At 37.3% G+C, this 25,125-nt stretch overlaps 1 protein-coding gene and 1 long non-coding RNA gene across 11 annotated transcripts in view; one reads left to right on the top strand and one right to left on the bottom strand.

Annotated features, from left to right (window-relative positions):
* Positions 1 to 25,125, top strand: part of LOC147015001 (protocadherin-10-like) — a 592,231-nt gene that overhangs the window by 560,935 nt on the left and 6,171 nt on the right. The gene's annotated exons all lie outside the window — the stretch shown is intronic.
* Positions 15,127 to 25,125, bottom strand: part of LOC147015004 (uncharacterized) — a 46,843-nt gene continuing 36,844 nt past the window's right edge. The window contains exons 3-4 of one of the 2 annotated variants that reach the window (XR_015050187.1): positions 16,397 to 16,576; positions 15,127 to 16,211 (exon numbers count right to left, since the gene is read on the bottom strand). This is a non-coding gene — a long non-coding RNA (uncharacterized LOC147015004). Of the gene's footprint in view, positions 16,577 to 25,125 lie in introns of both variants that reach the window. The other variant, XR_015050186.1, reaches the window with a different exon arrangement.

Raw genomic sequence — 25,125 nt, forward strand, 5'->3', positions numbered from 1 at the left:
AATCATGATATTCTCCAAGATTCTTTATATTAAACTTCTCCCAAACCTTTTTAGCTTGTGTATAATCTCCTCTTCTTCTTCTTTCGGCTGCTCCCGTTAGGGGTCGCCACAGCGGATCATCCGTATGATCCGCATAGTGATTTGGCACGTTTTACGCCGGATGCCCTTCCTGACGCAACCCTGGTCGCCTCTTACGACACAGGGATATGGTACACCTATTTTAACCGGGGTATACACCGGCCCAGTACACTGGTACTCATTTCGCCGACCTCGGAAGGATGACGGGCTGAGTCAACCCCCTGGTATATTAATTCAGTGGCCCAACGGGGCTTGAACTCAGGACCTTTTGGATCCCAAGCCGCTGCCCTAACCACTGCGCCAACACACCAGGCTCATAGCTTGTGTATAATCTATGTTGGAAATATGAGTTTTATTTAACTTTCCATAGAAACTTTCCCTTGAAGGAAGTTGTGTTTTTTAAACTTCTCAAATGAATCCATATAGTCAAACGGATATATTCCCTTTTGTAATAAGATATCAATCTCTTCTTGATTTGGGAAATGTGATTTAAGATTCGGGAAGTTTTTAATATTTGGTACTAACTTAGATAATGGGCTTGACATAAACTTCTATGTGTCAGGAAATCTGATATGGGTTATGGGGGATGTATAAATCATTTTTGTGAATGAGATGTATTTTTGATCTGTGTTATGAATGACAAAAATACATCCAGGTGTCTTTGAAAGTTCATTTATAAATAGATGTGTGTCATAGTGAGCGCTGTTGTGAAGAAAGACAGGAATAAAATTTGGAGACTTGTAATTAAGATTACAACGGGAATGAACTGGACCTCTATACAGTGCTCCCTTGCTATATCGCAGTTCACTTTTCACGGCTTCACTACATCGTGGGTTTTCAAACCGAGAGAATTAATGCCAGGTGGAAAAGATTATGGCCAGAAGTGGCAAACGTCTACAAGGGATTCATGCCTGAAGAGATAAACCACTTAGCTGTGGAGAAGGCCGTGAAGCTGGCAAAATTGCTGCAAGGAGAAGGCTTCGAAGATATGACCTCCGACGACATCTATGACCTGATCGATGCCCACTCGCAACACTCGATTGTCTTGCAACGATAGTCAGAATGGGCAAGGAGCTCAAACAGGTCATTCAAGAGTGGGACCCACAGATGATGCGGTCATTGCAATTCAGCAATGGGCTTGATGGGTTAATGTCCGTCTATAAAAACCTGCTAGCCCAGAAGAAGCAGAACCAGCAACTCCCTATAACTATGTTCCTCGTAAAATCAAAAAAAAGAGGTCACGTCTACGCCTTCGCCTACGCCTACGCCTTCAGCAGAAGTAAGGTTAATAATAGTGTGTGGATGCTGTATAATGGTTTAAAATGTGTTTAAATATATTTAAATAATTAAATAAATATGTGGTTTCTTCTTCACGGATTTTCACCTATCGTGGGTGGGTCTGGAACGCATTAACCGCGATAGGTGAGGGAGCACTGTATTTACCAGTAAGATGACGGTGATCCCTAACCTTGTTGTCTCCCTTAATTTTCTCCTCACAAATATGACATTTATTGTTTTTTTCTAAATTCCTTTTTCTCTCACTTTGTTAATGACATTGGTTTATAGGTTTTCACCATTATTTATCTTAGACTTATACAATCTTTTTCCAATCGTCTTACAAACTCCTCTGAGGCATCTTCTCCTCTATAAAGTTCTAACTTGTTGTATTCATCACCAACAGCTGATTTGATATAATAACAGAAACCACAAGAAGTATGTTTTTGATATTTATTTGTGCATAATTTATTTGGATTTGGACAAACAGAATCTATCTTTTCAAGGATACTTTCAAAATCAGCATATATCACAAACGGATGTTTTATAGATTTGTTAAAATCTTTGAATGATATGTTTGAACCTGCTTTTGGTAAATTGATTACGGTTGATTTATGATTACTACAATATTTCAAATGTAGATTTAATCATTCTTTTGTGTGAAAGGAGTTGAGACATCTCCTACAAGGATATGTTTTACATTTTCTCTTGTATAGTTTTGATTTGGTTAATCTCGAGAATTTTTTGATGAAAGCATAATGCGATTTTTTCCTCTGAAGTAAAGTGGAGAAGGTCAATGTGTGTTTCATCATATTTATAGTTGTTTGAAATTTTTAATTTCTGAACTTTGTTTGTATCCGTTCATCCATATTATACATTAACAGATAGATTATTATTCATTTTCTCAAATTTAGGAATATCTCTCAATGACATTGGAAACTTTAAATCTTTAACATTTAATGTATTCGTATATTTCTTATAATGTTTAACCCTTTCAGGATTCCATTGTGGAGGAGGTAAGTGAACAAGAACAGACCAAAGAAAACATTTATTATCTTTGTTTTGAATATTAACAACTGCTTTCTTAAGTTTTATTTATTTTGGTAAATCAATATAAGATGCTTGAAGAGGATCTGATTTTAAGGTGTAATGTGTATATCTAAAAATATTATTTTTGTAATAGTAAATCTACTACCTATGACAGTTATCAACATCTTGTTCTTGACTCTGCAGTTCATCATAAACACCACATCTTACAAAATCTTGAAATGATGAGATAAAGTGAGGGTTTGTTCTCATATAGGGAGTAGTTTCATCATCTTGTCTTACCATTTTCAATTTTACTCCCATATAAAACTTTAAAGTTTTCATTTCACTTAATGTGTTTTTAATTATACTTTCAATACTTTGTTTAACCATATCAACAGCTTCCATGATTGATGATGGTCCAGGGTCTTGAAAATGAAACAATCCTATTTTTATATGCCCTTTAAATGCCCCATCTGTGTTTTCAATGGAGAATTTAGCTTCCCTTTTTTCATTGTTCTTGTGTTTGCTTGATTGAAGGTGTTTATTATAAAAAAAAAATTTAAGAATATCATTATCACATCTATCACAATGTTTTGTTTCTTGGTCTCGTGGAGATATTTGTCTGAAAAGATTGAATGGGTGTTTGTTGGTTTGAAGGTGTTTTTTTATATTCATGATTACAAACATCACAATATTTTGTTTCTTGGTCAAGTGGAGATATTTGTTTGAAAAGATTGAATGTGTGTTTGTTCATTTGGAGATGTTTTTTTTATAATTTTTATATTCATGATTAAAACATCGCAGTACATTGTATTCACCATATTTATATCGTAAAACTTTGCTTGAAATAAAATGTTCTTGATGAAAATTTAGTGTAATTTTAGGTGAATCTATGCTTAAAACAAATTTATCCTCCAACTTTTTTCACTTGATAAATACAATGTTTCAAGACACAAAAGACAAGTTTCAATCAGTCACTTCATTTGCAAAAGATACTGAGGATTTGTAAACATATCAAGGATGTAAAATTGAACAAAGATAAATATAACAACTATTGGATAAATACAATTATGGTAAATAATGTGAGTTCTTCAATTTCCTTCAGTGGAAGAGCTTTTAGTATACCTGGAAGAACATCAATTAAAGTATCTCAAACAAAAGTTTCTCCTCTCCTTCTGGCAATATATTAAAAACTAGAAAAAGCAATGAAACAAGAAAAAGTTTCAAAAAATAAAAACCTTATGGATGAAGCTTTAGAAAGAAAAGATAAGACCATCTGTAATATGCAAGGAAAAATTTGTATTTTTTTCAACAACCCGAAAGATGTAAATCCTGATGAAATAAAGGATGTTAATATATCAGGTGAAATGACATTTCGTTCAATAATAGTTAAGGATAATTTTAAAATTACCTTAAAAATAAAAAATGTTGTAGTTGAATCTGTTAATGAAAAAAAAGTATATAGATATCGATGGTAATGTTTTTTTCTACTAATTAAATAAGAGTCATTATTCAACTGAAGATTATGAGAGTGATTATGATACCGAGAGTTTGTGTTCAAACGGCAGTTATGATACTGAGAGTTTGTGTTCAAACGATAGTTATGAAAGTAGTTTTATAGATGATTGTGTAAGTATCGAAGATGAATTTTAGTTTAAGTAAAATTTTACTTTATAAATATGCTAGATTTTGAGCCTCTTGAATTCCCTGATTCTCCATATGACAAATTTGAGAATTGTCCTGCGTGTGAAAGACGGGGATTAAACACAGAGTCAAAAGCCTATAAACAATGTATATTCTGTGATTATCTTCTAATTAATGATAATAAAAAATATAAAAAGGAAAATAATTCTTAGATTTACACCAAAAATGAATTACTTTACAAGATTGATTAGAGAAATTAATGGAAAGTATGAGGGTGATAACACACCTTTCCTCCAAGGGAAGAAACTGAACGTATTAGAGAAATGTTCAAAGGATTGTTATATATTATTCACGATTGTCATTTTCAGAGAAATATCAACACAAGATATTCGATAAATAAAATAATGGATTATCTTGAAATTAAACCCGAACTTAGATTAAAATATAGTTTCTAAAAAAGCCAATAATAAATTAAACCTCATTTCCAAATATATAAATGAATGATTTTTTTACCCATTTGGGAAAATAAGATAAAATTTAACAATCATAAAAATCTTCCAAATTCATGAAGATGTCTCATAGTTGGTTCAAGCGGATGTGGAAAAACCTGCTTACTTTTGAAGATGCTCCTGACTCCCAACTTTTTAGATTATGATAATTTAATAATTTTCACAAAGTCGAGTTTTCAACCTGAGTATCAACTTCTCTCACAAGGTTTTAATGCTGGTCTTCAAAAAGAAGATATAATCGGTTTATTTAAACTTTAAAACAATCGAAATGATTATAACATTGAAGATGTAATGCAACTATTTTGTGATACACAGAGATATAAAAAGAAATCAAAACCGATAACTTGTATTCTTAGTGATAAAACAGATAATATACCGTCTCCCCAAGATTTGGAGAAATCAAAAAAGAACCTTATCTTTGATGATTGTGTTAATGAGAGAAACCAAACGGTAATGCACAGCTACTACACAGAGGGAGACATTCTTCTTGTAATTGTATTTATCTTAGTCAATCATACTTTTGACTTCCTCGTCATTCCATCAGAAACAATGCTAATAGTTTTATTTTATTCAAGTTAAATTCAATAGATAAACAATTTTTGGAGAGATAATTGTTCTACATTATGTAGTAAAAAGGAATTTAGGGATTACATGAAGCACATGACTGAAAAATATTAATATATTGTTGTGAAATGAGATGAGCTATTATGGGATATATTTTTTGTTTTATAAACAATTACAAATATAAATGACAACTATTATTATAAATCTTGTGGGTAAATCTGCTTCTGGAAAAAAACAACTTTCATAAATCAACGTTCTTGTATAGTACAAATGAGAATATTGTAAATTAACTGAAAAAACACCCTGTGATACGCAATGTATCAACAACAACTAGAGCAATAAGACCTGGAGAAGTAGAAGGTGAAGATTATCACCATATTTCAGTAGAGGAACATATGCGATTGAGGAATGAAGGTCAAATATCTGAGGAGGTTTCTCTTGGTACAACAAAATATTCACAATGTAAGAGTGAGTTAAAGAAACTAAAATGTGGTGGTCTTGGGATATTAGAAACTAATCCAGAAGGAAAGAGACAAATTATTAAACATCTGAGCGGGGTTAAGATTTTATCATTCGGTTTTGATGTTGATGAAGAAACTCAACGCAATCGTCTGAAAAGCAGAGATGCAAGTATTATTGAAGAAGAAATTACAACTCGTATTAATGTTAATAAAGAATTTGATGAAATATTTAAAGAAAAGGATTTATTTGAACACATCTACTTGGATGTTGAAGAAAAAGGAAAATTTCCCTGTTGATCTTTACAATTCATTAAATGATATTTTCCAATAAATAAATGGATGCGAAAGAATGAGCAAGAAGATTTTAGGAACATCATATCAAGAGTTGGTTTCAAAAGTTGTAAAACAACAGGAAGACATAAAGAAGAAATGCAGACAGAAACTAACGGGTGAAGAAGCATTTGAAAGAAAACAAGAGAAACTTTTTAAACCACTTTTTAAAACTTCAAGATAAAATTGTAGATGTTTCCACAGGTCCCACAATAGAATATACTCCTAAAAAACTTCAAATGTTAAAATAAAAGATTTCAGTCAAATGACGGAGGAAAAATTAGAGCATATAGGAGAATGAGAATATGATGATGAAGGATTATTTCAACAACTGGAAGAGATTAATCACCCCCCCCCCCCCCAGATTATATTGTGAATGCTCCTCAAAGCAATGAATATTCAGCGGAATCAAAAACCAAAGCAAGACTCATCCTAACAGAACAACCAGCAATATTTCATCTTGTTTAAGAAAAGGTATTGATATTAAATGATGAATTAAGGTTCTTGAGGTCTGCTCAACCCCCTATTAAACAAACTCCGAGATTAAAGTTTCTTCTCACAAAAGATGGAAGACAAGCTTCAACTGTGAGGGATGAATCAAAGTATTTTGATAAACCATTGGATAAGAAAAATAATGATGATAGAGTATATATTGATCTGCTGGACTCTGTTAATTATAGGGTTAGTCTTTCTGGTTAAAAAAAAGAAGAATGAGAAGGAGAAACACATTATTCAGGCTTTAAGTATCCTTGGTTCAGGTGTTACTTTTCTTCCAAATGACCGATCACAATAAGTTAATAGACTGTTATTGTTGTTCGGTAGTAAGAAGGCTGGAAATAACGATTGTTTTAATGAAGCATCAGCCATTGTAGACCAGTTGCTGAACATGAAAATAATTAATAAATAACAATATAAAGACATTTTATCTCATTAAATAAGATGAGAAGCGCAATCCTTCGTTTTAATTTCACAACAAGCAACCACACATCTTCATTCCCATACCCACTACAACTTGACCCCACAAAAGAATATGAGGCATCTTTATTGTCCATAGAAACTTATAATACCTTATTTAATATAACCGAGAAAAATGACAAGTTTGTTATAATCCAGGAAGTGGATACAAAACGATAACAGTTTCACCCGGAGCATATGAGATTTCTCAAATATCTTCCGAATTTGTTCGTCTTATGAAAGAACAGGGTGATGAACCAAAAAATATTGTTATAGTTATTCAAAAACATACTTCATAATCAACGATAAAACTTAAAAATAACTACCAGGTTGATTTTGCAATTGATAATTCATTTAGAGAGTTATTGGGTTTCTCCTCAAAGAAGATTGAAACTCATGGGGTGTTTTACAGTGATAATGTCATTCAAATATCCTCAGGAATAAATTCGGTATTAATTCACTGTAATTTGATTGATGGTGCTTATTATGATGGAATAAGAACAAATACAATATTTTCATTCAGCGAATACTCAACCCCAATTGGTTATAAATTCAATATGGAACCCAAAAATCTGGTTTATCTCCCTGTGTCAGGAAAAACCATACACAGAGTAAATTTTAGGATAACCGACCAAGATAATCGTATGATTTCTTTTAATGGAGAAGTTATATCCATCAGAATTCACCTACGTGAAGTTTTACCAAAAAATAAATACGATGGTTATTGTGAGGAAACACGGGTTGGGAAAATATAAAATAATTACAGGGGATGGGATGTTCCTTTCCCCATACTACAAGGGTGAAGGTATGTATCTTGGTGGAGGCGACTATAAACCGAAGAGACAAAGGGATGTCGGACATCAATTTAGAGGAGATGGGATAATTGATACTCTCATGGGTATCGGTTCAACTATTCTTAAACATAAAGACCAAATTGGTTCAACTGCTTCTGCTGTGGGAAATGTAGCAGGTGCTATAAAGAGTATAAAAGATGCCCAAAAGGAATCTCATAAATTACAAGCAATAAAAGAAATTAAGAAAGGCAAAACTCGGTTGTCTCCCCAAGAACAACAGAAAATAATTAAAATATTGGGTCAGGGTTTCAAAAGTTTTAACATCTTTTTTCCAAAATAAATACAAGTATGGAAGCAATTGATAGTATCTATGATTTGGATGATACCATTGTCATCTCAAACTCCACTAAAAAAAAGATTACTTCAAGGTAAATGCATTAACTGGAACAGACTGGAATGCAAATGGTACAAAAAGTTTTGTAATAAATAATCAACAAACTTATTTGAATCTATCCAAAAGTTTCTTGTTGTGTAAATTTACATTCACTAAGGCTGGTAATAGCACAAACGCTACACTCGTCAATGATTTCTTCTGGAAAATGTTTGATAGTGTTCGTTCATACATTGGAACACAAGAAGTTGAAGCGGGTGATTATATCTCTGCTGTATCTGAAATTATGAAATTTACACCATATTCATTCAGTGATAGAATGGGAAAGGGGGCTGTCAAAGGTTTTATTCCTGATATGTCAACGGGAACAAACACAGACCCTGGATATAGTCAAAGTAAAGCAATGTATAATGATTATACAAAAGCAGTTAATAGTTTTACTGTGGCAGTTCCTCTTAAAGGTATATTTGGATTTTGTGATCATGATAAAGTTCTGTATGGTCTTAAAATTAGATTTCAACTGCAAATGAATGATAATGAAAATAGATTACTTTTTGGTGTTGGAAGTGCTTTTGGTGATCAGAATAAATTTGTAATTGATGAAATGAGTTGGTATATTAGTGAATATACTCCTAATCTTAAAACAGAAGAGATGTTGTATAGAAGACTTAACTCAAAGAAACCACTCATTGTATCATACCTCAAAAGATGTCAACACGTTAAACGAAACCAAACCACTTACACGTGGAATTTGGGTGTTCTGGAAGGAAAATCCGATATCTGTGGATCATTAAAAAAAAAAGAACCAGATGGCGATACTGCGACTGATAAGAATAATGCATCGAGTGATAATGCTAAGGTGAAACAACTTCGTGTTTCTCTCGATGGAACATTTTATCCACGAGATAGATTGGAAATTAATTGGGGAAAAAAATGATTTTGCTGAAGCACACAAGTCTTACCAAAAGGTGTGTGAAAGTAATGGAAATAAAGAACCTATTTTGGATGTGACAGCATTTAAAAGTTTGTATACAATCTATGCGTTTGACCTGAGTGCTCAAAAGGAAACTATAAAGTCGAATCGAGTGCATACTTCCCTATACATTGAAAGAGGAGAGCGTGAAGAAGTTGATACATGTTGTTTGCTTTTGGAAGAAACAGAATTACAGATTAATACAGATAATGGTGTTATGATTAGTCTCACAGAATTTTTTTGTTGAATAAATGAGTGGCAAAGTACCAACTGGGGTATATATTAATCAAATCAATCTTCATAAACTATCATCTTGTGTTAAAAATCAAAAGCCTTGTATAATTAACGTTAATACAATTCAGAGAAAAGGAGCAGTAAGAATTGATGTTTTGCTCACAAGAGAACAGGTTAAAATCTTGAACGATACTGGCTCACTTAAAATTAAAATGACAAAACCAATGTTGAAAAAATATTCAATAAGAGAGACGAGTGGAGGATTTCTCCCATTTCTAATTCCTTTATTTGCTGGTTTAAGTGCGGTTGGAGCATTGACGGGTGGTATTTAAACAGCAGTGAAAACTGACAACGAAAGGAAGGCTCAACTCCAGGCTCAAAAAGAATTGGAAAGACATAACAAAGAGTGGAAGTTGGAAAAACAAATTAGTGGAAGTGGTGTAATTGTAGATTTTGCTGAAAAACGTGAAAATCTGCCTGATAAAGTGAGATTGTTAGTTAGAGATATGCTTTCTTCTATCGCACAAGCAGGTGTAAAATTAACTAAAAGGGGTAATGGATTATATCTTTCTAATAAATAAATGAGCATTGATGAGTGGTTTTAAGAATTTGGAAAGAATACAACATCAAATTTACAACTTGTCAAATATTGTAAGAAATTAAGAATTCATAATGTGGTTATTTGTATGATGAATTAACAAAGGTGCCTCAACATACAAAGAATATTATTATGAACTTAGAAGATATCATAGTGGGGAAGCTTCTCATTGGGTTTGTATTTTTATCGTCAAGACAAATATTATTTTGATAGTTTTGGTCTTCCATCACCTGTTGAAGTCATAAAATTCTTACAGAATGGTGTTTATCAAACATTTCAAGTCCAATAATTAAATTCCAAGTGTTGTGGTCATTTATGTCTATATGTGTTATTTCAACTCAACAAAAATAATTTTTTTATGACATTATTTTTAATCTAATATAAATGACTTATGTTGGTAAAGATGGTTCTGTCTTTGGTGCATCTCAAGAACTGGATATTGATTTATCAAATTATTACACAAAAGCACAGGCTGAACGACAAAAATATAGTATAACAAAAAAATATGAAAAATGCTTATAAATTAATAAACGATCCAAGCCCGACTGACGTGAACGACTTGTTGAGATTAAGTGATTTATCACAATATATATCCTTAAATAAAACAGCCGTGTCTTCCAAAGATACAGAAGTGTTGATTTTATCTCCAGGTCATAAAGAATTCACAGTTCCAATTAAAATAATTTTTTATAAAGAAGGGTGTATCGTTTGTATGAGAATATAACAATGGGGATATGATATGAATGATTTAGGGTATAATTGGTCATTTAAAATTGACCAAGAAGACCTGGAACAATTACATCAGTCTCGTAAGGAAGAATATTATCCACTTGGTATAGAGAATGAGTTTTGTGGAAGCACGATTAGTAAACAACAAATAAAAGAATTTAATAAGGGTAAATATAATAATGGTTTTGCCCTCGTTTATATCATGAAAACAGAAAAAACAGGATTATATATAACTAGAACTGCCACTTTATAACTGCTGGCAGTGATGACCGGGTACCCAGTCCGTCCGCCTTTGATACAACATGGGACTTTCTGCAGATGACAGTCGCAAAGTTTCGCATTCATGGGGAAAGTGGTTCCAGAAAAACATTATTGAAGAGTGATGCAAACAGAGGCCTGCTTCGATATGGCATGGGACTGAAGAGCTGCGAACCGGGCAGCACAAAGCGTTCAATTTCCTTATTACTGGCGAACAGATTCAAATAATTAAATAATTCTGGCTGCCAAACCGTGTGACCGATCAGGTTGAAATTTTAAACGTTTGTTTCGCATGTCGGCTAAATTACAAATGTGAAGTTTCGTATATATAGAAGCAGCGGTTCCAGAGTAAACATTAATTAATATTTATCCTTCAATCCAAGATGGCGGCCAAACCATGTGACTTGTGATGTCATAATTTTCACCACATGTGCAAACACGATCTGAGACGATAAGTGCAAATTTTCCCTTCGTAGGGTTAAGCAGTTCCAGAGAAAACATTATTTAATATTTTTCTTAAAACCAACATGGCTGCCAAACCCTGGGCCCCATCCCGTTGAAATTTCAAACCCTCATTCCGTATGACTGTTCCACCATAACGGTGATGTTTCACATTTATTGATGCAGTAGTTCCAGAGTAAACATTAATTAATATTTTTCCTTCAATCCACTATGGCTGCCAAACGTTGCATCGTACCTCAAAAGGGGGTGAGAACTTTTTATTCGACATGGAGAGACGGTCATAGTGGTGGAGTTTCGCCTGGATCTGTTCAGTCCTTTCAGAGAAAAAGACGTTTTAAGATATTATTTTTCAATCCAAGATGGCTGACGAACCATGTGACCTATGACATCACAAATTTATATTCTGCTTCCAACTGGGTATTGGAACACGTCTGTGAAGTTTCGTGTTAATCGGTAAAGGTGCGTTTTTCTATCCAAGATGGCCACCAAACCATGTGACGTGTGACATCATAATTTTTACCACGTGTGCACACACGATGGTAGATGATAATTGCAAACTTTCGATTCGTTAGCTTAAGCGGTTCCAGAGAAAACATTATTTAATATTTTCTTAAATCCACCATGGCGGTCAAACCGTGTGACTTATCAATTCGAAATTAACAAACGTATATCGCCTAGGTGTCCCGAATATACTTCTGAAATCTGCCCTTCATCCGACCAGCGCTTCTGGAGAAGAAGTTGTTTGAAGGTTTTAGGGTTTTTTCAAGATGGCCGCCAAACCATGTGACCGATCAAGAACAAATTAACAAACTTGAGAAAGGACCTCATGGGGAATATATGTGTGAAGTTTCGTCTTCATCTGTCTTGCCCTTCTGGAGAAGAAGATTTTTAAAATTTATTCATTTTCAATCCAAGATGGCTGCCGAACCTTGTGACCTATGATATCATAAATTTAAATTCTGCTTTCCATCGTCGACCCGAACAAGTGCGTGAAGTTTCGTGTAAATCGGATAAAGTCTATTTTTCTATCCAAGATGGCCGCCAAACCATGTGACTTCTGAGGTAAAATTTTTTTTACCATGTATGCAGACTTGAGCGAGGAAGGCACTTGCAAATTTTCGCTTCGATGGCTTATGAAATACCAGAGAAAACATTATTTAATATTTTTCTTAAATCCAACATGGCGGCCAAACCATGTGACCTATCACTGAAATTAACAAACTTGCATCGCATACATGTCACGAATATAGTTCTGAAATCTCGCCTTCATTGGACCAGCGCTTCTGGAGAAGAAGATGTTTGAAGGTTTTAAGGTTTTTTCAAGATGGCCGCCAAGCCATGTGACTTATCAACAACAAATTAACAAACTTGAAAGAGGACCTCAGGGGGAATGTGCCTGTAAAGTTTCGCCTCAATCTGCACAGCCGTTCTGGAGAAGAAGATTTTTTAAAAAAAACACTAAAAAACAAGATGGCGGCCGAATTACGTCATCGATGACGTCAAAAAAAACATTTTTGACAATGAATTTTGGTGTAGATGACGCTCAGAATTTTTCAGATTTTTCCTATATGGCGTTCTACTTGACGAATTTTCACCGGTATATCGCTTCACCTATGACATCACGAAAAATCACACGTGTTCCCCATAGGGAGCTTAGTAAAATGTATCAAACGAAAAATTTTTCCATTGCACGGTTTCCGAGATACAGATGTCCAAAGTTTATCGCTTTTTTCAAGATGGCGACCGTACCACGTGACCAATGACGTCATAATTATAACGTGATTGTGCTATCAAAAAAGATACATACTATGGTGAAAATTTCCTGTCGATCGGACTTAGTGTTCCAGAGAAAATGATTTTTAAAGCGAAAAAGGGTGCAAAATGCCGGCGGAAAAATAATAATAATAATGCGTAATAATAATAATAAACAGAAGGAAAACAATAGGGTACCCTGTACTCACAGGGTACCCTAATAAGTAAGGAAATACAAAATGATTTAATGATGGGAAGATGGGGAGGTGTTTCGTGTCATAATATTATTCTGTCATATATTTCTAATACATAAATGACAGCAAAAAGGCTTCAAGAAAATTATCATTTCTGTCCAAGCATACCTTCAAGAAAAGGGTATTCGGTATTTTAATAAATATGTTCTACAACATTAAGAATGAGGTATTTTCAATAAAAGATTGGCTTTATACTGATGTTGATAAACCAACAACTTTGGATTTAATTAAAATGTTAAATGATGAAAAAAATTATAAAGTTAAGAAAACGTAAGGCTCTTTTAGAAATTCAAAAGAAATTTTATTGGTTTCCTGTTGTAAAAAAATTATTTTGGATACAGGAATAACAAGAAATTCTGATGAATATATGTATGATATTCTATGGGGTGTAAGTGATTCAAGGATAATAAGGGACGAGGAAGGAGTTGAAGAAACTGAGACAGAAGAAGAGAGAGAAGAGGAGGAAAAGAGGGAGAAGAGAGAGAAGGAGGAGAGAGAGAAGAGAGAAGGAGGAAAGACAGAAGAGAGAGGAGGAAAGAGAGAAGAGAGAGAATAAATAAATATAAAAATCAGGAAACCAGTGAGATTTAAAAAAGATTGGAGGTATTACAGAAAATGAATCTCAACGCACCGAGGAGGAAAACAAAGAATTGACAAGTCTATTAGAAATATTTTCGACAAGACTATTGACATCATTTTGATGGGAAAGATATTGACTTTAATTAAAGTTTTTCATTTTTTTCTTAAATAAATGGAGGAGAGAGTAAAGACGTTTCTAAGGATTCTTTATGTTTTAAAGATTAAGATTCAAATGTGCATGTTGGAAACTAAAAAGGTTTTTGCACTCTGTAGGAATTTTTCTCATAAATAAATGAGTTATTGTTTCAAATGTAAAAAGAAAACTAATACTAAAAATATCTCATATTTTAAAAGTAAAAATAATAGGGTTATACAAAAAGGTGCATGTTCGGTGTGTGGTTCAAAAAAAAAAAAACAATATATCTCCAAACACAAACTCGGAGGAGATATACAAAAGTTTTTATCAGGAAGTAAATTTACAACTACTGGAATACCATGGGAATTACATCTACCAGGGTATTGTTTCTGTGGTCTGGGCACAGACTTGGATAAAAGATTAGATGAGGCAGACAATCCTCAACCATGGAGTAAACCAATCAATAGGGTAGATGAAGTGTGCATGAGGCCCGATATTGATTATGGGAATACCACAACTTTGGAAGAAAAGCATGAAGCCGATAGAGAAATGTTGTATAATTTGTCTCTGATACAAATCCAACCTTGAGAGAAAAAGTTGATAGGTTCTTCGTGAAGAAGATGATCAGTACTAAATTGAAACTTGGAAATTCAAAAAACTTATAGGCTCTAATGATGTCATTAAGACTGAAGAACAATTAGCTGATGAATTACATAAACCAATATTCACAAAGTTTCATAGAAGGAAGGTTTATTCCAAGGAAGTTGATTATATCTGGTCCGCTGATTTGATTGAACTCAATAATGATAAGGGGTACAAGTATGCTTTAACCGTTATCGATTTGAGGAGTAGATATGCGTGGGTTGTCCCTTTAAAAAAACAAAACAGGTAATGCTCTTGTGTTAGCCTTTCAATAGATATTTAATAAAAGTAAGTGAAAACCTAAAAAATTGTGGACTGATGAGGGTGGACAGTTTTATAACAAGACATTTATGAATATTCTAAAAAAAATGACTATTACATTATACAGTACCTTTAATGAAGGAAAAGCCGTTGTTATTGAATGCTTTAATTGTACCTTAAAAGAGAGACTATATAAAAAATTCACACAACTCGGTTCACAACAATGGTCATCTTTTATTCAGGATATTGCAGATAAGTATAATGACAAGATTCACACGTCAACGAATACAAAACCATCAAACATTTACAAAATTAAAATATGAAAAAGAGATTAATGTCAAAAAGCCTAAGTTCAAAGTTGGTGATCTAGTCAGAATATATCAATGGAAATCTCATTTTGAAAAGGGTTATACAAAGCGGTGGAAAATGAACTTTTAAAAATTGTTGATGTGATCGATACAGTTCATTGGACTTATAAAGTATATGATTTAGAAGGGGAACAGATTTTAGGTTCATTTTATTCACAGGAATTACAAAAGACAAAGATAAATTTAATTTTTTGACTCCGCCCCCTTTTGACTCCACCCACACAAGCTCCACCCACACAAGCTCCACCCACACAAGCTCCACACACAAACCCCACCCCACACAAGCTCCACACACAAACCCCACCCCACACGAGCTCCACACACAAACCCCACCCCACACGAGCTCCACCCACATTCATCATATTCACATAATTAGTGATTAATTAGTTCCCCACACACAACATGTTTATTTCATTTAAAAAAAATTCTACACCCATCCACACAAGCTCCACCCATCCATCCATCTATCGATCCACACAAACCTCATCCACATAAACCCCACCCACACAAGCCCCACCCACATAAGCCCGCCTACACAAACCCCACCCACATAAACCCTGCCCACAAGCCTTGCCCACCCAAACCCCACCCCCCCCCATTCCCCTGTGTGCCCCCACCTTTGACCCACCACCTCCCTCATCCCACTCCCCACACACACACGGGGAGGGGAGGGGTGGGATGAGGGGGTGCGCACCTACCCTCCCCCCTCCTTTTCATGTCTTTATTCTTTTTTTGTGGTTAAGAATCGGATAATTGTAAGGAAAGCATTTAAAATTAAACAACATTGAAAATATAAAATATTCAGTTATAAAAATATGTAATATTTCCAAGCAGTCTGCGCCAAATGCCTTGAGTTTCATGTCAGATTCCCGCAGATGATTAACTTGTGTGCTTGTTTCATCCGGGCAGGGGTTTAAACTGAAAAGTGTCAAAACTCTAGAGAAATAGAGATAGACAGAGACAAGCAGAGACATATAGACATATATAGGCAGATGAATAAATAGACAGAGACAAGCAGAGATATATAGACAGATATAGACAGATTGATAAATAGAAAGATAGAGACAAGCAGATAAACAGACACTCACACAAACTCATACATTCACGTGCGTATTTTTCACCTTGAAGTCGGGCCTTTTAAGATTAGAGTAGGTGTCAACAATGTTTCCCAGTCGGTAATGATTCCTTTCAATTGAAGACGAAAGGAATAAATCTCTTGAATAACATTGTCCATCTGTATCCATTCGTTGTGTAATTCAAATAAATCGTTCTCCACAGACACGATTTGTGATGAAGATCGGCTGTTAGGAGAAAACAAATAATAATAATTCATCATACAGTGATTTAATTAATAATCAGTTGCATCACTTTCATTCTCAGAGAAAGCATACACAAACTTGCCAATATTCTTCTCCAGATGATTCAGGACTCTCTTCATCAGATGAAAAATAGTTCATGTTTCAGTCGTTTTGTCAATAGAACAAGATGAGAAAAATTATAAAGCCTTCAAACGGTACATGAGTGATCGTCGACTTTTAAAGCAACTTCGAGGAAGTGGAATTATGTAATTTTGGAATTTCCAGGGTGTGTACTAGATGGAAAATGACGGTTTGGGCAAGACAACTTGGGAAATACGTGGGCGATACATTCTCAAGCAGTCTAACTTATTTTAACTCGAAAATGAAAATACTTTTAATGATTTTGAAAAAAAACAGGTTTATTAGCCTGTTAGTGTTCTGATTTAAAATATAACCACGAGGTCTTGTCTCTCACAGAATACTTCCTCGAATGGATCACTCTTTGAGTGGAGTAAGTAATAGGAGAGAGATCGATCTCTTCTTTTGACCCCATGGACTAAGAGTCAGAGGGGGAGAGAAAATCATTCTCCTCTTTTGAGCAAATAAGCCTTGAGCAAGAAAGTTTCCCCTATTAATTTGTATGGGGTTTTTTGGGACCTGAGACAGTCTCAATTTAACATGAGCTTGTATGGGAGAAAATCATTCTCCTGTTTAAGGTTTTTTTAAGGGGTTTTCAGAAAAGTTAGACTATACATTTGTATGGGAGGGGGAGGAATTGGACTCCAGTTTAGGGGTTTTCGGGGTTCAATTCATAGAGTTTCCCCTTCATTTGCATGGTTGCCTCAGAAACCCCATATAACCCCTACTTACAAAGTTAAGTGTTTACCGCTTAATTTATTAACATATAAAGTCGTGAATGATTCAAGTTAGTCATATGTAGTTATACTTTCAATGCAAGTCATGATGAAAATAAGTTTGTATCAGGATATTGTATTGCTGTGTTGACTGACTATCTGGACACAACTTTGAGGTTGTGGGTCCATTGATGTTGAGTAATCTACTGATGTGGACCTGCGACCATGGTTGTGGATCCGCCGTTTGGAGAAGTTCTGGGATGAAAGGATGGAAACCTCGATGATAAATCGAGTGTCCAGCTGATGGTGTTGAGCTGATGATCCGGGCAGTTGGGAAATCAGTAAATTGTTTACAAGTTAAGGTTATAACTTCAAATATAATAGCTTTTATAAGTTCTTACCAGTACATTAGAAAATCTGTGTTTGGGTGTTTGTGTGGGAGGGGGGGGTGGTGTTTATATACGTGTTGTTGTGTCTGGCTTTCTGTTTTGGGACTATAGTGCAGTAATTGGTCCTTATTTTGGTGTGTGTGTGTGTGTGTGTGTGTGTGTGTGTGTGTGTGTGTGTGTGTGTGTGTGTAAGTCTGGCTTCCTTCTTGGAACTATGGTGCAGCAATTGGTTTTTTCTTTGTATACCTTGTCAAGGCTCGTATGAGAGCTAACACACAACGCACATCAAGGGAGGCATGAGACAGGAGGGGCGGGAGTGGGACGGACAAAACAGTGGGGAACATAGACATTTGGAGATCTGTGGAAGGGAGAGGGATTGGACGGGGAACATGGGGAATAGAAGATGGACATTACAGGGACTTTAAGGAAGGAAAGCAGGGAATTTGAAGGAGGTGGGCTTGGGTAGATTATCGGGGGTAGAAAAGATCGAGGATTTGGATGGGGGATGATAAGAGGTGGTGGTGAACAGCTGTTTTGAAGGCCTGGAGGGAAGAATGGGAATGAATAGAGTGAGGGAGTTTATTCCAAAGGCAGGGAAAAAGAGGAATGAAAGAGTGAAGGTGAGAAGTGATTCATGATTTTGGTAGTTTTACTAGAAGGGGGTTGTTGGTGGACCTTGAGCTCCCTGCGGAAATGTGGTGGGGACAAATCGCAGGGAGAGCAGGAGGGGTGAGGCTGGAGAGGAGATGGTACAAGACAGACAGACCACCGACCAACCTGTGGTGATTGAGTGAGAGGCCCAAAGACTCAGCCTCATTGCGGGAGATGCCAATGATCCGAAATGCCCTGGTTTCTACAGCGTGAAGCCGAGAAAGGTGGGAGGCAGGAGCACCAGCCCAGAGGGGAGAGCAGTACCCATTCAGGCTGCAGACAAAAGCTTTGTAAGTGGTCAGGACCTCAGGTGGGCCAAGGAAGGATTTTGCACGACGGAGGATTCCCAGTCAGCGACTGGCTTTGGAGGCGAGGTTTGAAATGTGGCTTTCCCAGGAAAGGTCATGGCAGATAGTGAGACCCAGAAGCTTGAAAGAAAGGACTTCTTCCAGAGGATTGTTGAGAAAGTGGATGGGGGGGTTTTCTAAACGGTCCTTTCGAAGAGACATAGTGAGAGTGTGAGATTTGTCCGGATTGAAAGACATGTTCCACGTGTTGGACCAGTTTGTGATTTTATCCAGATCAGCAGTGAGCGAAGAAGCTGCTGCTTGCCGGTCTGAGGGATGACCGATGGAACAGCAGAGGGTGGAGTCATCAGCAAAGAGATATAGAGGATTTTCCAGAGTCGGAGAGATCATTGATGAAAACCAGAAAAAGAACAGGGCCCAGAACACCACCTTGAGGAACTCCAGCCCTGACAGGAAGGGGGGGGGGGGGAATGAAAGAACTCCATTTAGGGCCACACGTTGACTGCGACAGGAGAAGAAGTCTGCGAGCCATGAGTGGAGATGGCCTTGGATACCATCTATCTATAATTCCAGCAGTGTGTGTGTGTGTGTGTGTGTGTGTGTGTGTGTGTGTGTGTGTGTGTGTGTGTGTGTGTGTGTGTGTGTGTGTGTGTGTGTGTGTGTGTGTGTGTGTGTGTGTGTGTGTGTGTGTGTCTGTGTGTGTGTGTGTGTGTGTGTGTGTGTGTGTCCGCTGTTTCTCGACAACCTCTGGTCCGATCTAATTGAAACTTGCCAGGTATATTGCTGGGGACCTAAGGATGTGCCTTTTCAAGGTTTGATATTAAATCAGACAAGTGCTTCCCAAGTGATGGCCATTTATTTACCAAACCAATGGGAAGACACGTTGTTGCGTGGGCGTGGCCGATGGGGAAGGGAAGCTCAGCCACGTTCCCCATTACGGGTTACAACGTACGGGCTTCCGGAGAGTGATGACTTCGTGTATTCTAATAATTTCTCGATTTCTTATGCGCATTTATAGATAAACACAATGGCCCAAGTTATGATCATTTTCATATTAGACGGTGTATAAATTTCGGTAACAGAGTGCTGGTATGCTCCGAACCAGGAAGTAAATTTTTTCTCTCTCTTCTCTTTTTGTTTTTTCTTGTCACGACATTGCGAAAAGGTAAAATACGTTGGCGCTAAATGAATAATTGGGTATTAAAAAGAAATTGCGAATAATATCGAACTTCGGGATCACGCACGTACGGGCACGTGAGAGCGAAGAAACGGCCTGTGTGGTTTACTTATTAGGGTATCCAGTCAAATGGACTGGATAACCTATTGTTTTTCTTCTGTTTATTATTATTTTTCTTCCGCCGTAAATTTGCAAAATTTCCAATTTTTTTCGCTTTAAATGCCATTTTCTCAGAAATGGTAAGACCAATCGACACAAAATTTTCACCAAATATGTATCTTTTTTGATAGCATACATAATTGATAATTATGACGTCATAGGTCACGTGGTACGGGCGCCATCTTGAAAAAATAGATAAACTTTGGACCTCTGTATCTCGGAAACCTTCTAGGGTAAAAAAATTTCGCTTGATACATTTGAACAAGCTCCCTCTCGGGAATACGTGTGATTTTTCGTGACGTCATCAGTGAAGAGGTATCCCAGTAAAAATTCGTCAAGTAGAACGCCACATGGCAAAAATTTGAAATTTCTTGAGCATCATCTACACAAAAATTAATCGTAGAAAAAAAATATTTTGACGTCATCGGTGACGTAATTCGGCCGCCATCTTGTTTTTTTAGTGTTTTTTTTTTTTTAAATCTTCTTCTCCAGAACGGCTGTGCAGATTGAGGCGAAACTTTACACACACATTCGCCCTGAGGTCCTCTTTCAAGTTTGTTAATTTGTTGTTGATACGTCACATGGTTTGGCGGCCATCTTGAAAAAACCCTAAAACCTTCAAACATCTTCTTCTCCAGAAGCGCTGGTCCAATGAAGGCGAGATTTCAGAACTATATTCGTGACATGCATGCGATGCAAGTTTGTTAATTTCGAAGTGATAGGTCACGTGGTTTGGCCGCCATGTTGGATTTAAGAAAATATTAAATAATGTTTTCTCTGGAATTTCACAAGCCATCGAAGCGAAAATTTGCAAGTGCCTTCCTCCCTCAGGTCTGCATACATGGTAAAAAAAATTTACCTCAGAAGTCACATGGTTTGGCGGCCATCTTGGATAGAAAAATAGACCTTATCCGATTTACACGAAACTTCACACAGTTGTTCGGGTCGACGAGGGAAAGCAGAATTTAAATTTATGATATCATAGGTCACAAGGTTCGGCAGCCATCTTGGATTGAAAATGAATAAATTTTAAAAATCTTCTTCTCCAGATGGGCAAGACAGATGAAGACGAAACTTCACACATATATTCCCCATGAGGTCCTTTCTCAAGTTTGTTAATTTGTTCTTGATCGGTCACATGGTTTGGCGGCCATCTTGAAAAAACCCGAAAACCTTCAAACATCTTCTTCTCCAGAAGCGTTGGCCCAATGAAGGGGAGATTTCAGAACTATATTCGGGACAAGAAGGCGAGATAAGTTTGTTAATTTCGAATTGATAAGTCACATGGTTTGGCCGCCATCTTGGATTTAAGAAAAATATTAAATAATGTTTTCTCTGGAACCGCTTAACCTAACGAATCGAAAGTTTGCAATTATCATCTAACGTCGTGTATACACGCGTGGTAAAAATTATGATGTCACACGTCACATGGTTTGGCGGCCATCTTGGATAGAAAAACGCACCTTTACCGATTAACACGAAACTTCATAAACGTGTTCCAATACCCAGTTGGAAGCAGAATCTAAATTTGTGATGTCATAGGTCACATGGTTCGTCAGCCATCTTGGATTGAAAATGAATAAATTTTAAAAATCTTCTTCTCCAGAAAGGCAAGACAGATTAAGCCGAAACTTCACACATATATTCCCCATGAGGTCCTTTCTCAAGTTTGTTAATTTGTTCTTGATTGGTCACATGGTTTGGCGGCCATCTTGAATTTACCTTAAAACCTTCAAACATCTTCTTCTCCAGAACACCTGATCTGATCAAGGGGAAACTTCACACCCCTATTGCACATGAGTAGGGAATACAAGTTTGTTAATTTCTAATTGATAGGTCACATGGTTTGGCAGCCATGTTGAATTTAAGAAAAATATTAAATAATGTTTTCTCTGGAACTGCTTAACCTATCGAAGCGAAAATTTGCGTCTGTCATCCTCCATGATATCTGCATACATGGTAAAAATTTTCAGCTCACAAGTTACATGGTTTGGCCGCCATCTTAGATTGAAGGATAAATATTAATTCATGTTTACTCTGGAACCACTACTTCTATATATGCGAAACTTCATATTTATAATTTAGGCTACATGTGAAACAAAAGTTTAAAATTTCAACCTGATCGGCCGTGTGGTTTGGCAGCCAGAATTATTTAATTATTTGAATCTGGTCGCCAGTAATAACGAAATTGAACGTTTTGTGCTGCCTGGTTCGTAACTCGTCTGTTCAGCGCCGTCTCGAAGCAGGCCTGTGTTTGTATCACCATTAAATAATGTTTTCTCTGGCACCGCTTATCCTATCAACGCAAAACTTTGCGACTCTGATTTAAGTCTCATGTTGTATCAGTTGTGTCAAAGGCGGACACTTCTGGGTACCCGGTCATCACTGCCAGCAGTTATAAAGTGGCAGTTCTAGTTTATTATTATGATTATTATTATTATTATTTTTTTTTACGGGCACGTACTAGTAGGAAGAGAGTTTGGTGAGTAGGGCAGGGTGCCAGACTGTCAAAAGCACGTGATATATCCAGAGATACGGCTCGGATTTCCTGTCTGGCATTAAGGGCTTCCATCCATTGTTGGGAGAGCAGAAGCAGCTTATCCAGGGCAGAGTGACCTGGTCTGAAACCAAATTGATGATCAGAAATCAAGCCATTGGAGAGGAGGAAGGATTTGATGTCTGAAGCGATGATGGATTCCATAACCTTGCTGATGATTGGGAGAAGGCTGATTGGTCTGTAGTTGCAGGGATCTGTTTTTGCACCCTTTTTGTGCAGGGCAGTGATGTTTGCTGATTTCCAAGCAGATGGCAGATGGCCTTGAGCAAATGAGAGGGTGAATAGAACAGAGAGAGGGTGAGCAAGAGGAGAGGAGCAGGCTTTGAGGACACGTGGGCTGATGCCGTCTGGACCGGTTGCAGAATCTGAGTCGAGGTTTGACAGAAAGCTCTCCACCTTGTCAGGAGAAAAGGACACAGAGTCCAGGGACAGTTGGGTGCGACTGGGTAAGGTGGGAAGAGAAAGCAATGGGTTTTGGACACAAGATTTAGCTGCAATCACCGAGTTTAGTCATTCAGCTTTTTCACGTGCGTTATCAGCAGTGCGGCCATTTGAGGTAAGGAAGGGGATGGAGGGAGAACATCCACCAGAAACAGATTTGATTCGACACCACCAGGATTTTGAGGAGGGAGAGAGGTTTGAGAGTTCAGACTTGAGATGAGAAAGATGTTGTTTTCTGGCTCTCCTGAGGGTAGATACACACTTGTTCCAAGCTTTATGGAAGGAACTGAGATTGCCCTCAGTTGGGTTTGCTTTCCATGAGGCAAAGGCAAGTTGTTTCAGGACCACTGTCTCACCACAAGCTTCAGTGAACCAAGGGCGGGAGGAAGCGTAAGACAACTGAAGACGAGAGGGGATACATCCGTGCATGAGGGAGAGCAACTTTCTTTGAAAAAAATTCCCAGGATGAGTTGATGTTGGAGAAAGTAGCGATAGGAGACCAGTCTGTAAGTTTGATGGCTGCTCGGAGACCCTGCCAGTCGGCTTGAGTGAAATGCCAGACTCGACGGCGGTGAGGTGGTTCTCTCATAACAGCCAGAGAGATGTCCACTTTGACAAGGACGTGGTCAGAAGAACCAATTGGAGCGGAGTAAGAGCAGCAGATATTGTCAGGGAAATTTGTCAAAATCAGATCCAGAAGAGATGGAGTACCATTGATTGAGATCCGGGTCGGGAAGTTGACCGATTGAGTCAGTCCCAAAGAGTCGCAGAAAGCTTTTGCTGAGGTGCCATGACAGGTGAGAGAGGTACCCACACCTAGCCAAATGGCATGATGACAATTTAAGTCACCACATATGAGTTAGAGAGTTTGGATGAGAAGATAGAAGTTGGTCCATGTTTTCAGATAGTGAGGTGTAGATGGAGTCATCGCTGTAAGGTGGATGGTACAGTACACATATAAACATGAGGTGGGAGTGGAGGGAAGCTGTAGCCAGAGGTATTCCTGGCAGTGTGGGGGAGTGAGGGCAGTGCATGGAGAGTGAGGAATAGAGTCTGATGAAGAGAGCAACTCCTCCACCAGGGCAAGGCTCAGGTCTGTCATACCGTAAGAGGGAGTAACCAGGGAGAGATACTTGGGAGTCAGACACGTCTTGGGGGAGGAAAGTTTCTGTTAGGCAGATTATGTCTGGTTTGTCAGTGGCAACCTGTATGGAAAGATCTGAAAGGTTTGAGCGAAGGCCCCGGATATGAGGTCCATACTTTTAATGAAGAGGTAGGGGAGGAAGCTTTGGGTGCAGGGGGTGGGGGGGAGGGTAGGACAAGGGACGAGGGGAGGAGGTAAGGAGTGTTGTTGAAAGAGTGTGGGGGATTGCAGAATAGCGAGAGGAGGGGCCGAATGAGAAGGAGAAAAGGCTCTGTGGTGCTGGGGGAGAGGGGGGACAAGAGAGGGGGAAGAAGGCAGTTGAGGATTTGAGGAGGTGGAGTGAAGAGATGGAGATGAGAGGGCAGTGGAAGGAGGCAGCTTTGTGGATGGGAGGGGGGGGCAACTTTGGGAAGGATGAGTGAGGGGGATGAATGGTGGGAGAAAGGTGAGGGGGGAGTTTTTGAGAGAGAGGTGGGAGGGAGGCTTGGAGGGAGAAGAGTGGGATGGTTGCTTTGAGAGTGAGGGGTGAGAGGAGTGAGTTGGCACTGAAGTTGGAAAAAAAGAATGGTTGATGGAAAGCGAACATTCAAAGCAAACTGGGGTTTTTTAAAGTTTTAAGTCAGTTTTTATTACCTCTGCCATCGAAGGTGAAGGAGATTATGTTTTCACCCCTTTCTGTCTGTTTGTGCACAGGATATGTCAAAAAGTTGCGCACGGATCCGGATGAAATTTTGTGAACAGGTTCATTGTGTGGCAAGGCCGAACTGATTAGATTTTGGTGAAGATCCGGGTTCAGATCCAGATACTAGAATTTTTAAAGTGATTCTTCACCATTGAGAGATCAGGTCAAAAATGATATAAAGCAGGATATC

Source organism: Eptatretus burgeri, chromosome 12, assembly GCF_056783735.1.
Source record: "Eptatretus burgeri isolate ZD-2024b chromosome 12, Ebu_testis_v1, whole genome shotgun sequence".
In the NCBI taxonomy this organism is placed as follows: domain Eukaryota; kingdom Metazoa; phylum Chordata; class Myxini; order Myxiniformes; family Myxinidae; genus Eptatretus; species Eptatretus burgeri.